The following is an 11,197-nucleotide window of genomic DNA, read 5'->3' on the forward strand; positions in this document are numbered from 1 at the left end:
CGGGACACCGGCACGTCTTATATACAATATTCTCGTTCCCCCTCTTTTGTCATGGGGAAGGTCAGGTTATGCGCGCACGCGAGAAAAAATAGCCCTCGGAGATACAGTTTGCCAGCACGAGTATTGTTTCGTGCGCAGAATATGCAGCTTTTTTTTTCTCTCGCATGAAATACGCTCCCATATGAAGGATGCACTCGAAAGCCTGTCTGCGTCTTGAGACAGTGGGAGACCTTGGTCCCTTCTGGCTGACAGCGCTGGAACTGGTTGACGAACAAGTGTTCACTTGGTTAGTGATTGATCTGCAGACATGCTTCATGGCTTTGTTCCTCTGCCCACGTACGTTCATGGGCAAAGTCTGGGCTCCTGCTCGTCAAAAGAGGCTCCTTTCATCCTCTTACGCAAGGATGCTAACGAAATGCGCTCCTCGAATAGCAGTATTGGTGCGGCGAAATAAAGGCGCCACGGGTCCCGACTTCATGCTACCTTAGTAGCACCAGCGTACAGCTGTAGACGGCGAAATGTGGGCACGCTTGCTCTCCTGAGAAATTCAAAGCTGTGATGGTTGGCCGCGACAAGAATATCTAATGATGGTCGTTCGATATTGTGACGGATCAGTTCTATTCTAGCACTAATAATCAGACTGAGGAAGACCCGCCTTCACAAAATCTAATGAAGTTCTTTCTCTTTTTTTAGGACCAAAGCTTTTCTTGCCTATACACGCAGACAACTTTTTTGGTTATGAAGTGAAAGCTTCGGGGCCGTAGCTTCTGCGCATGACTGTATTCGTACGCAATGTAGTCCGGGCGCGCTCGGCACCGGTTTCGGTTTCGCACAACCTCTTTTGTGAAGGCAGATACAATTCACTCGGCGTGAATCAATGTTTATTCACATCCGATAGGTACCAAGTTCTGCACCGCGAGCATCGCAGCCTGCGTCGGAGCTCCGAAGCAGCCGCATAACGACGGTTAGGAATTTGACGCGAAACCGACGCTGCCGTCGATAGAGCCGGCGGAACAGTCAGCTCGCTCACTCGTTTGTACATGCCGATGGTTGCGATTTCCAGATGGGTTCGCTTGGTTTCCGCGCAGACTCTGGAAATACTTTTTCGTGTGCTTCAACAGTCTTTCGTTGCTAAAGTTGGTCAACAGCCTCTCAGGTGAGTTGAATGGCGAGACAGCAAGCCACGAACACTCACCAGAAGGCACGGGCGTCATTGCGCATTTGATGAATGTGCAAAACGTGCGATGGTCTCGGCTGTGCGAAAACTCGAAAGAGCAAACTAAATATACAATAAAATACCAATAGCTGACAGGTGAATGTTAGGTATCGTTTCAAATTAGGTGCTGTAGAAAACAATAAGAAGGTACTGTTTCCTATTTCCCACGTAAGAAAATATGAGCAGAACCGTGGGACTACTTCCAGCAGCGGTGAAAGAGGCGTGCTTAGTTTCCGTAGCATTCTCTTCATGGCCAAGAAAAGTTGTCCGCGAGTATAGTCTATGTCCACCCCGGTTTCGCGAATATCGTTCGCTCAGTATTTCAGAGGACATGTCCATTGATGTGCGTATTAGCAACGGCTTTTATTACCACTGCACGTTGACCGAAAAAGCGCCGGTAGTGAGGGTACCTGGGCTCTGCGTAATCTAAGAATACATCCCTAAATAAAACCATTAGGTAAAATGCATCCTCTAAGGTACCTCTAACAGCTCATTCAATTTTATTAACTCTATGAAATTTAGCCTGCCCTATTCCTGATCCCCTGGGTGAAGGCCACTGGGTATGTATCACTGTGACACTGGGAGTGTGTAAGCCATAAATATATCTGTGTGTGTGCCCCATTACTCTCTGCTCCCCCCTTCCCCCTTCTCTCTCTCTCTCTCTCTCTCTCCATTTTTATCTTCAAAAACGTGAAATATCGCCTTTCTTCGCATGACATATCAGTGTCACATTGCGCATATGCGTGAATTGCTGTTTTTATGTAGGCATAGCTTGTGAACTGCATAGTGCATAAGCATGCAGATTAAATTACATGAAAGTCGGGATCCGTGCGGTACATGTAGACTCTGCGATGACATCATACGTTCAATTGAATTGAATAAAGGTGACGTTACGCATCAAATTTAGCTACACAGGAATGAGTTAGGCCATTCACCAGTTTTTGGCTTCACACAGGTAGCACCAATTTTGACTGACTTTTTTTTACTTATCTTAATTTGAGCAATTCAATTAGTACAGTAACACCTCTGCTCCACGCGGAGGGCCTGCGTGGTTGCGGTTCGGAATGATTTTGCGCCGAGCGACGTCCGACGCCGACATCGGATTTCTGGCGACATAGGGCCCTTCGTCGAGTAGGCATACTGTCTTCTTCTGAAATCATTAGGAAAGTTCTGGCGCTGCGATCCTTCGGTTGTCATGGCGTTGATGGCTAGTACGTGAATTTGTCTGGCCTTCATGCTTGTGGCTGGAGAAGTTTTTGTGACTTTATTCGCTACTTTCTACCGGCCTTTATTGGCCTGAATTTCCAAGTAAATCCCATTCACTTACACGCAGACGGCGATAAGAGTCCGCGCATATGCCTGATCATTGCGATTTGCAGCGCGGGCGAGTTATTTATTCTGATGACATTTAAAATGTTGGACATTGTTGCGCCACCAGCTTCTTCACAGAATATGGATTGTCCACTGAGCAAACAATGATAACATGAGCTGATATCAAAAACAAACAAGGAAACAAACAATTCGGCAACAAAGCCCTCTTTGTAAAAGTGCTTAAAAAATGGAAAACAGCACACACATCAATCTATACCCCCACAGAATGCTGCGACATAACAATAACGCACAAAGATACAGAAATTGTCTGCACATAGAGACAATGTCCCTTTCAGTGAAGAAGGTTTTTGAAGCCTCCAAAGCTGATTGCTGTAATAATGCGTTATCCCTCGCGGAAGCAAATTTTCCACGATGAGAGGACGTTAAGATTCAGATTCAGGTTCAGTTATATTTGTTCCAAAAATAGAAGTAGTTACAACATCACAAATATACAGACAAGGCTACCAAAGTGAAAGAACTATACTTGGACGCTCGGTTAATAACAACATCGGTGGTGATAGCTATAGACAGTAAATGAGCGTTATTATCAAATAACATCGACAAATCAAGCACATTACCATACGATCAATTTAAAATCAAACATGAAAAATTACGTTTTATAAGAAAGGCGGGAAAAGGCAGGGATGAAACACAAGAAATGACGTGTGAGACAGATACACAGATACACAGCCATACCGTAGTACAGTTGTCGCAGGAATTCATGCTTAAGGTAATTTTTAAAGGTTTCAAGAGAAGTACAGGGTTTTATCGTTGATGGTAATTCATTCCAAAGAGAAATTGCAGTGAACTCATATGTTATTTTGCCGTTATTGGTATGAACCACGGGTAACAAGAAATTGTTGTTAGCCGCAAATATGGTTATATTGTTATTCTGCAAAAGATCAACTGCAATAAACTGAAAGTAAGGTTATATGAAGCAACTTGTGGAATAAAACGAGTATATTAAATTGGATTAAATTATCAACAGGCAAGACATTGTACGCGCGAAGTAACCCAGAGGCACTGGATTGCATGGAGCTAGAAGTGATAATGCGTATTGACTGATTTTCAATAAGTTGAATTGATGATAAGTGACAAGCGTACGTGTTTCCCTATGAAACAATGCCGTAATTAATGTGACTCTAAATTAAAGTATAATACAACGCTAGCAAAGCCTCACGATAAAAAAGAAGGGCGAGATTTGAAAAATGCACGGATACCAAATGCACTTTTCTGTTTGAGATGCTGGAAGTGACAGCGAAATGTAAGGTTAACGTCACGATGTATGCCAAGAAAAGTAACATCGTTTTAAACGGGAATTGAATGAATTCCAAGCTTTATTTCAGAAAGATAAGTTAAGGCCTTCTGAGCATTATTAAACAACGTAATTTTAGTTTTTAGATGATTAAGAACTAAGTAATTGTTGCTACACCATTTCATAACGTTACTCAATGTCATATTTAACTTTGAAGTAAGAGCAGCAATAGATTTATCAGATGGAGATATAGTTGTGTCATCTGCTTGTAAAATGCAATGAACGTAGTTGTCTTTGAAATATCTCCTCGTGCAACAAAAGTAATGTTTACTTGAATCTACTTGATTAGGGTGAAGTCTGCTTAAGTAAATTCTACATTCACATTGCATTCGCCCTACCATTGTCATCGCCCTTGTCTTTCGGGAAGCAACAAATATTTTATGTAGTATTTCAGGCTTTGACTTGCGAGCCCTCTATCTATTGACTTGTGACTGAGGTGTATTTAAAACATCATTTTCGTATGTCGAAAAGAATGACGCTACAAAAATTTTAGACACTTTTGTCATCACTTTTCCGAACTGGCGCCGCTGATATCCAAGGGGGTAATTGCAATCATTTGCCTACATCATTTCATGTTTTTTGCAGGTAGATTCATTCCTGCAGCAGAGTGTTGTCGTATTAGGGATATTATTTCTGAAGTACTGCCGCACTAGCAATTTCACTTTTGTGTAATCTTTGTGAAACATGGCACTCATTGTAAACAGCGCCTAATACATGCGTCAATGAAAGCGCCAGCGCTGCGAGTATTAGTAATCATCATCATTGTCACGATTAGACTATCTTTATGTCCACTGCAGAACGAAGGCCTCTCTGAGCGATTCCCAATTACCCCTGTCTCGCGTCAGCTTATTCAAAGTTACGCCTGCAAAGTGGACATTAAGTAATCATGGAAACCAAGGAAAATTATTGCTTGTTCACTCGGTCGAAGAGATTTTTCGCGGCTAGTGGCGCCGTCTGGAGGCAAAAGACGGTGTTGTTCATTTTCCTTTGTTCACATTTTCCCACCAGATGGCAGAGTGTGTCCAAACACCGCGCCACCTAAAAAATGTGGAGCATGCAAAAGAAAAGCCGTAAAGGAACGAAAATGTTAAGTATGGTATGTCCAATTATATTACTCGAAAAAGGTGGCTAGTTCCTCTCGTTCTCTTCAAAATTTCTAAAATTCTTCTAAATTCACTCACGGTCACTCTTCTTCTTGCCACTCACATTATGCCTCAAGTTAACATATCGTGTGGGCTGCAGGGTCTAACGTTTTTTTGCTGAGCACACAAGATCTTGAGTTTGATTGCGTGCCGCGTTCCGATGATATGTTTATCATTCTTGATAATAGCAAACTAATCGACTCGCCTAATAATTTTAAGCGTCTCAGACATCTTTATTTACAGAAAAGTACCACGTAGCGTAAATATTTTGTATAATTAACTATCGATAGATTGTATAACCAGTTGCGTTAATTTTCGTATGCTCAGTTCGTTGATATTTTTTTTTATCATAAGTCATCAGCTGCAGAGATAACTTGAACCGTTTCGACAGTACTTCTCTCGAACCCTTGTTATTCCCGATATTCATTAATGAACTAACCTTCAATATAGCAGAATCAATATAGTATAGTTTCTTTGCACAGATCACTAAGTCGTGTACCAGGAGATTTTGTTTTGCAAGCGATCACGTGGTAATTTATGGGTCTTTCGCCAGGTTCTACACCTGCAATGCGGACTCGTGGAAGCCTGATTATTTCCATATATCCATCCCTGTGTCATTTATTTAACAAGTTTAAAATTATCACTGCGCACGAAATCTATAGGCGTCGACTTTTGTAGAAGTTTTATTACATGAACAGGAAAAACGATCTATCCCTTGTTAAATTATCATGTTTAGAAGAACGTGTCCCCTCACGTTTCACAAGAAACACAGAACCCTGGACTGTGCACCATTTTAGGACTAATCACAGCTCACAAATGCTACAAAACAACTTACCAAGGCTCTGAAGTGCTTACAACAAATCTGGCATTGATATATGTGCCCTTACCCCATCAGAATTTTCTCGACTAATTCAGTGTGACTAATATTAATGTTTATATGGCCAGCTATTTCAGAAGTGCAGATTAGATGAGTTTACAGCTTTTTCTTTGCATTTATATTACATATATATGTGTATATATGTTTTTTTTCATCTGTCATATGTGAAACGTTTTGTAACTTCGTTACGCGCAGCTACTCAGTTTTCACTTAGCGCTTCTCATGCATTCTTGCAAAACTGTGTATTTTTGTATTGTTAAAAACACGCGGCCGCTCCGCGCTGCCCATGTCTTGTGGTCATAGGGGGCAGGTTGTTTTTTCAAGCTGCACTTGCAGCTTTTCTTCCCTGTCTCCTCCAATCTGTTGGAAATAAGGATACATTCAGTATTCAATTTACGATAAGTCATTTTTCTTCTAAACAGCAGAGCAGTTCCTCCAAAGTTTGTTTGAAAGTAAGTGGACAAAAACAAATGGACAAAAAGTGGACAAAAGGATAGCGCATTTGGTAAAACACGGCGTGCGTAACGCGGTGTGAGGGTAAGGTCCCCACCCGTGGGACGTTATCCCTTCGCGCGCTATCACTTTCATTAACCTAGCATTTAATCATTTTAAATAAACACAACCCTCTACTTTTCCTGCATCCCATGTGATCGTTCTCTGTTGCTTCATATGGTTGTGGCGTATGATTCTGACTTTCATGCCCACTTTGTCAAAAAAAAGAAAGATAACTCGGACGAACACTAAAATGCTGTTGTATAAATAAGATTTCGCCACGTCTTCTGCTATTATTTGTGCATCTGGAGCACGTTAAGGAGTGTGACATTCACAAAATTCAATATGTACAATATATGCGGCTCGTTTTATTTGTCAGTGTGGCGATTGGCATTTCCTCCTCTCATGCGCTTTGGCACTCTCGACTTTGCCCCTCCTGCGCAATTTGAAGTTAGGGGAATTTTTTTTAACGATTCCTCTCGTGATTTTATTACTCAGGCATGCATCGCGTTTTTCAGTGCGTGCTTTCTCAACTAGAAAATGACATGCCCTCTACCTAAAGCCTTTCTTTGTAGGCTCTTAAAAACTTAAAGCATAACCTTGTTTTGAGAGTTGCTTAATGTGGAAACGCGTTGTGTGGTTCTGTCAGTGTACAGCCACTGTCGGATTGTCTAGAAGCAGTGCAGTGAGATGATGTATTGCACTTTTATATACCCGATCATGTTCAAGTTTACAGCACTGCTTCTCCTTTCTTGTACTTGCCGTTGCATTCATTCCTGCAATGACCATGAATGAGGCTGCAGTATGGGAAAATACTAAACAAAATTGTTGGAAAGACGAAGGTCTATATTAAATTTCTCGTTTAGGGAAATATTTGTTGCGCCTGGAATATACAGAATGCAATACGGGATTAAATATATACACAGGAATTTTATTATAGCAAGACGCGAAGCCCTCTGGCTTACAAACTTTAATAGGAGTTTTCATTTAATTCATTTCTACTAACGCTTACTATTAGACTAAACAATGTCAAAATAATGAATGCTGCTGTTTGATGCCTTTTTTTAACGGGATCGCCTTGCGACTTCGTGTTACTGTTGCTGCACTCATAAGGTTTGCGTGGATCACGCGATAGCATACATAAAGGCAGCAAAGTAACAAATGAATACTGCCACTGGTTACGACGATAATCTGCGGTGGTTTGAGCTGCCCGATCTGCTCATGAAGACGGCATGCAGGAACCGATTCCGCTGTCGAGAAGAGATGCTGCAGCGAAGCTTCGAGTGCTTGCATGTGATACGTTACAATGGTTGGGGAACACACCTTGTTTCCAGCGCACGCGTCTACATCGACTGGACCCCTGTCCGCAACTTCATTCTCCACGAGGACGATCTCGGCTCGAGGCAATGGTACTTTGCCGACTGTGGCTTGGCGTCGCATTTGCGAAATCGTTTGCTTTCGCATCGGATGTGAGGATAGGGCTGCGTGTGACCAGTGCGGCGACGAGGAATCTATCAAACACGTTCTTTGTCATTGTCCCCCGACACAGCTTACGTAGGCACTCCCTCGCGACTGCGCTGGTGCGTCTTGACGACCGGCCACTTTCGGAACAATCAGTCCTGGGACGCCGACCTATGCAGTCGTCATGTCGCAAGACAGACAACGCACTCTCGTATTCTTTTACGTCGGAGTGGCCTATTGGCGATACTGTAATTCTCACGGACGTTCACGTCTTTCCCTAGCTTTTCTTTTTGTTTGTTTGCTTTTTCTCTCCACTGCACTTTGCGTCCTACATTTACCCTTAAGCTTCCTCCCGTGCAGGATAGCAAGCAGAATCTTATGCAAATATCCTTTCTTCCCTTCCCATCCCGTTCACCTCTCTCTCTGGTGGTGGGGGGCAAGATCTTGTCTCTGGTGGTGGGGGGCAAGATCTTGTCGGTGCCATTCACTTTTGAGCCATGTCCTCAATGATGAAGGGTTCAATGCCATGTAATTACGAATTATTCGCTGCTCTGCCTTTTGCGGTCAAACTCACAGAACTTGTATGGCCGTGTTCAAATGGTAAAGGCTTGCTTTATTGCACTAGAGACGTCTTCTCTCACCCATGATAGATATTGCTCGTCATGGTGTTTAGTAGATGTACAGAACCTATTGCTGCTGTCAGGAGTTCGGGTACTGCTACTATACGGTAGCTGCGACCGCATGCGCTACCTATGTGGTCACGCCTGCAACTCCCATCCAGGGAACGGCTCATGTGGCCTCATTGAGGGCCGCAGTGACTGCTGATGGGGTCGTTGCTGCAACTTTTGCTCCTCTTAGCGAAGCCCGCCGAGAGCGCTAGCGGCACCTTCAGAAAGTTGAGGGATTTCCGAGCTTCCAGAATTGCCTGGTAAGCAGGCACGATGAGAGGTTAGCTGTCATCCGGTTCATTTCTCAGCGTATAAAGAGAGAACGAATGGAAGGAAGGAGGAAGAGAAAGAGAGATAAAACTTGAGTATGTCCTTGATGGGGTTCAGGGGTGGCGGGGGTCGGGAGACTAACCCCCAATACCCAATAGGAGGGAGGAGAGCAGGGAGGTTAGCTAGACTTTGTCCAGTTGGCTGCTTCACGCTGTTAGGAGGAGGATGGGGGCGTGAAGGAAATTATCATTGCGGCTAGGAGCCGAGAAGAATATTGTCTACAAATCATTTGCCGTACAGCTCACCTAAAATATTTAGGACAAAATCTAAGAGACAATTATAGCTCTCAAAGTGTAATTTAGGGCCAACCTTACAGAAGGTGCGGGCTAATCAAGGATTTCTGAGAGTTTACCACAGTTTCGCCAACTGCTTCATAGATCAGGTCAAGCAGTTCAAATTATGTTCTTTAGAAACTGCTTAAGCATATTAAGATAGAACTTAGTGATGATATCAATGCTCTTATGAGAAAAGTAGTAGAAAACTTGCAATATCGTTGATTCGCTGAAAAATAATTAATTTTGGGGATTTACATGTTAAAACAACGATTAGCCAGAGGCATGCGGTAATGGAAGGTTCCAGGCTATTTTAACACAGTTGGGGTTCCTTAACGCATCTATAAATTGAAGTTAAACGACGGTTATTTCATGTCACCTTCTCAAGATATGGCCATCCCGGGCGGTATCAAACTTGATGCGTTGCATAGGTCCATCGACAAAATTTATTTAACTTGTGCTACTGGAAGTAGTTATCGCTACTCGTCTGATATATCTGCCGCTGTTCAACTCCAACGCGCGTCGAAATGAAAGAGAGAGAGAGAGATGAAAAGGAGAGAAAGGCAGGGAGGTGAACCAGCGTCAAAGCCTCCGGTTAGCCACCCTGCACTAGGGGAAGGCAAAGGGGAAGTAAAGACGGAAAGAAGAGCGAGGACAAAAAGGAAAGCGTGAAAAAAAAAGAAAAAAAGGAAACAGGATGGGGTATGACCCATGGATGGGGCCTGCACTGGAGGTGCAATCTACGATATCGAGATGAAACATGTCGAATTAACAAAACCTACGTTCCGAAAACCAAGCTTGATTTCTTGAAATCTATCGGATTCGTACTAGAAGCTTCGCATCATATTACGGGGCATTTAATATATGTTCCTTGGAGCAGTCAAAGAAATTGAAAAAAAAAATGGCTGGAGATATAAACCTGTACTGAGAAATTGCACGCAATTAAGGAGGAAACTTGATTATTGAAGTTACCTTTCTTAATGAACACAGAAGCATTGACATGAGGGCGTTAATTGTATAGTAGGGACGTGTTTACCAGTGCTGACAAAACATGTGCGCATGAAAACTTCGGTGCAATTTCAATGAAATATAATATTTTCTTGGAAGCACTGGGACGCTCTAACAAGGAGGGGGCCGGGCATTTGGTTTCAGTGGTTTCAGACTTTGTTTCGCAAAAGAATTTCGGCTGCGTTAATGAAAAGGCAGGTATGTATGCTGTTTGCCCCTTTTGTGCGTGCCATTGTAGGCCTTCATCAATTAAGCTCTGCAAGACATGTATGAATCTGCCTTGGTCAGTATTGCGTTCATACACACTGGCAGAGGTTGATGAAAGAAACATCAACTACGTAAGACACAGCAAAGGGTCACGTATGTTAATAGCCATCTGCGCTTGTACCAGCGTGCTTCAACATTTTGTACGTGTGTACAAGATGTTGAACAATTCATGGCTAAAGTAAACCAGTATTTACGTGCGTACACACCGTTTTTGCAGCCATGCATGGTTTAACATTTTTTTCCCTACATATTTTAGCACTTCAGCGTTGTGTGCTTTCTGTTTCGATTCTTCATTTGTGCTTCGGACATAGAGTTTTCAAAAGTTATGTTGCTCTATTCACCTACAAAAGCCCCACCGCTCAAAGCGACTAATAGGAAAAATAGCGAACATAATAGCATAATGTCTCGCGATCAGCACATGGTGCTCTGATTACAGATTAAGATGTGCTTATCACAAGATAGCTTCGAAGAAAATTAAGCTAGTTGACAGACGGGAAGGGCGCAAGCGGTGTTTGCAGGCATCCGCACGCCACACTTCTCGTATCGAAGACCATGTGGGAACTTCTCGGTCGTGCTATTAGATGGCGCAGTGTGTCCAGAAAAACAAAAAAAGCGCGAGAAAGCAGCCTTGTTGCTGCATGACGCGCCTCCTAAACGTTGTGCCGGCGTGCAATGCATTTCAGAGGCCACGCGCAGGCTTCGCGGCGGCGGCGCTAGATGGCGCCGAGGGTTCTTAGTGAAGCGGCGGTGGCGGCAATGGAAAAGAAACCTGCCATGA

Source organism: Dermacentor andersoni, chromosome 8 (genome assembly GCF_023375885.2).
Source record: "Dermacentor andersoni chromosome 8, qqDerAnde1_hic_scaffold, whole genome shotgun sequence".
NCBI lineage: Eukaryota > Metazoa > Arthropoda > Arachnida > Ixodida > Ixodidae > Dermacentor > Dermacentor andersoni.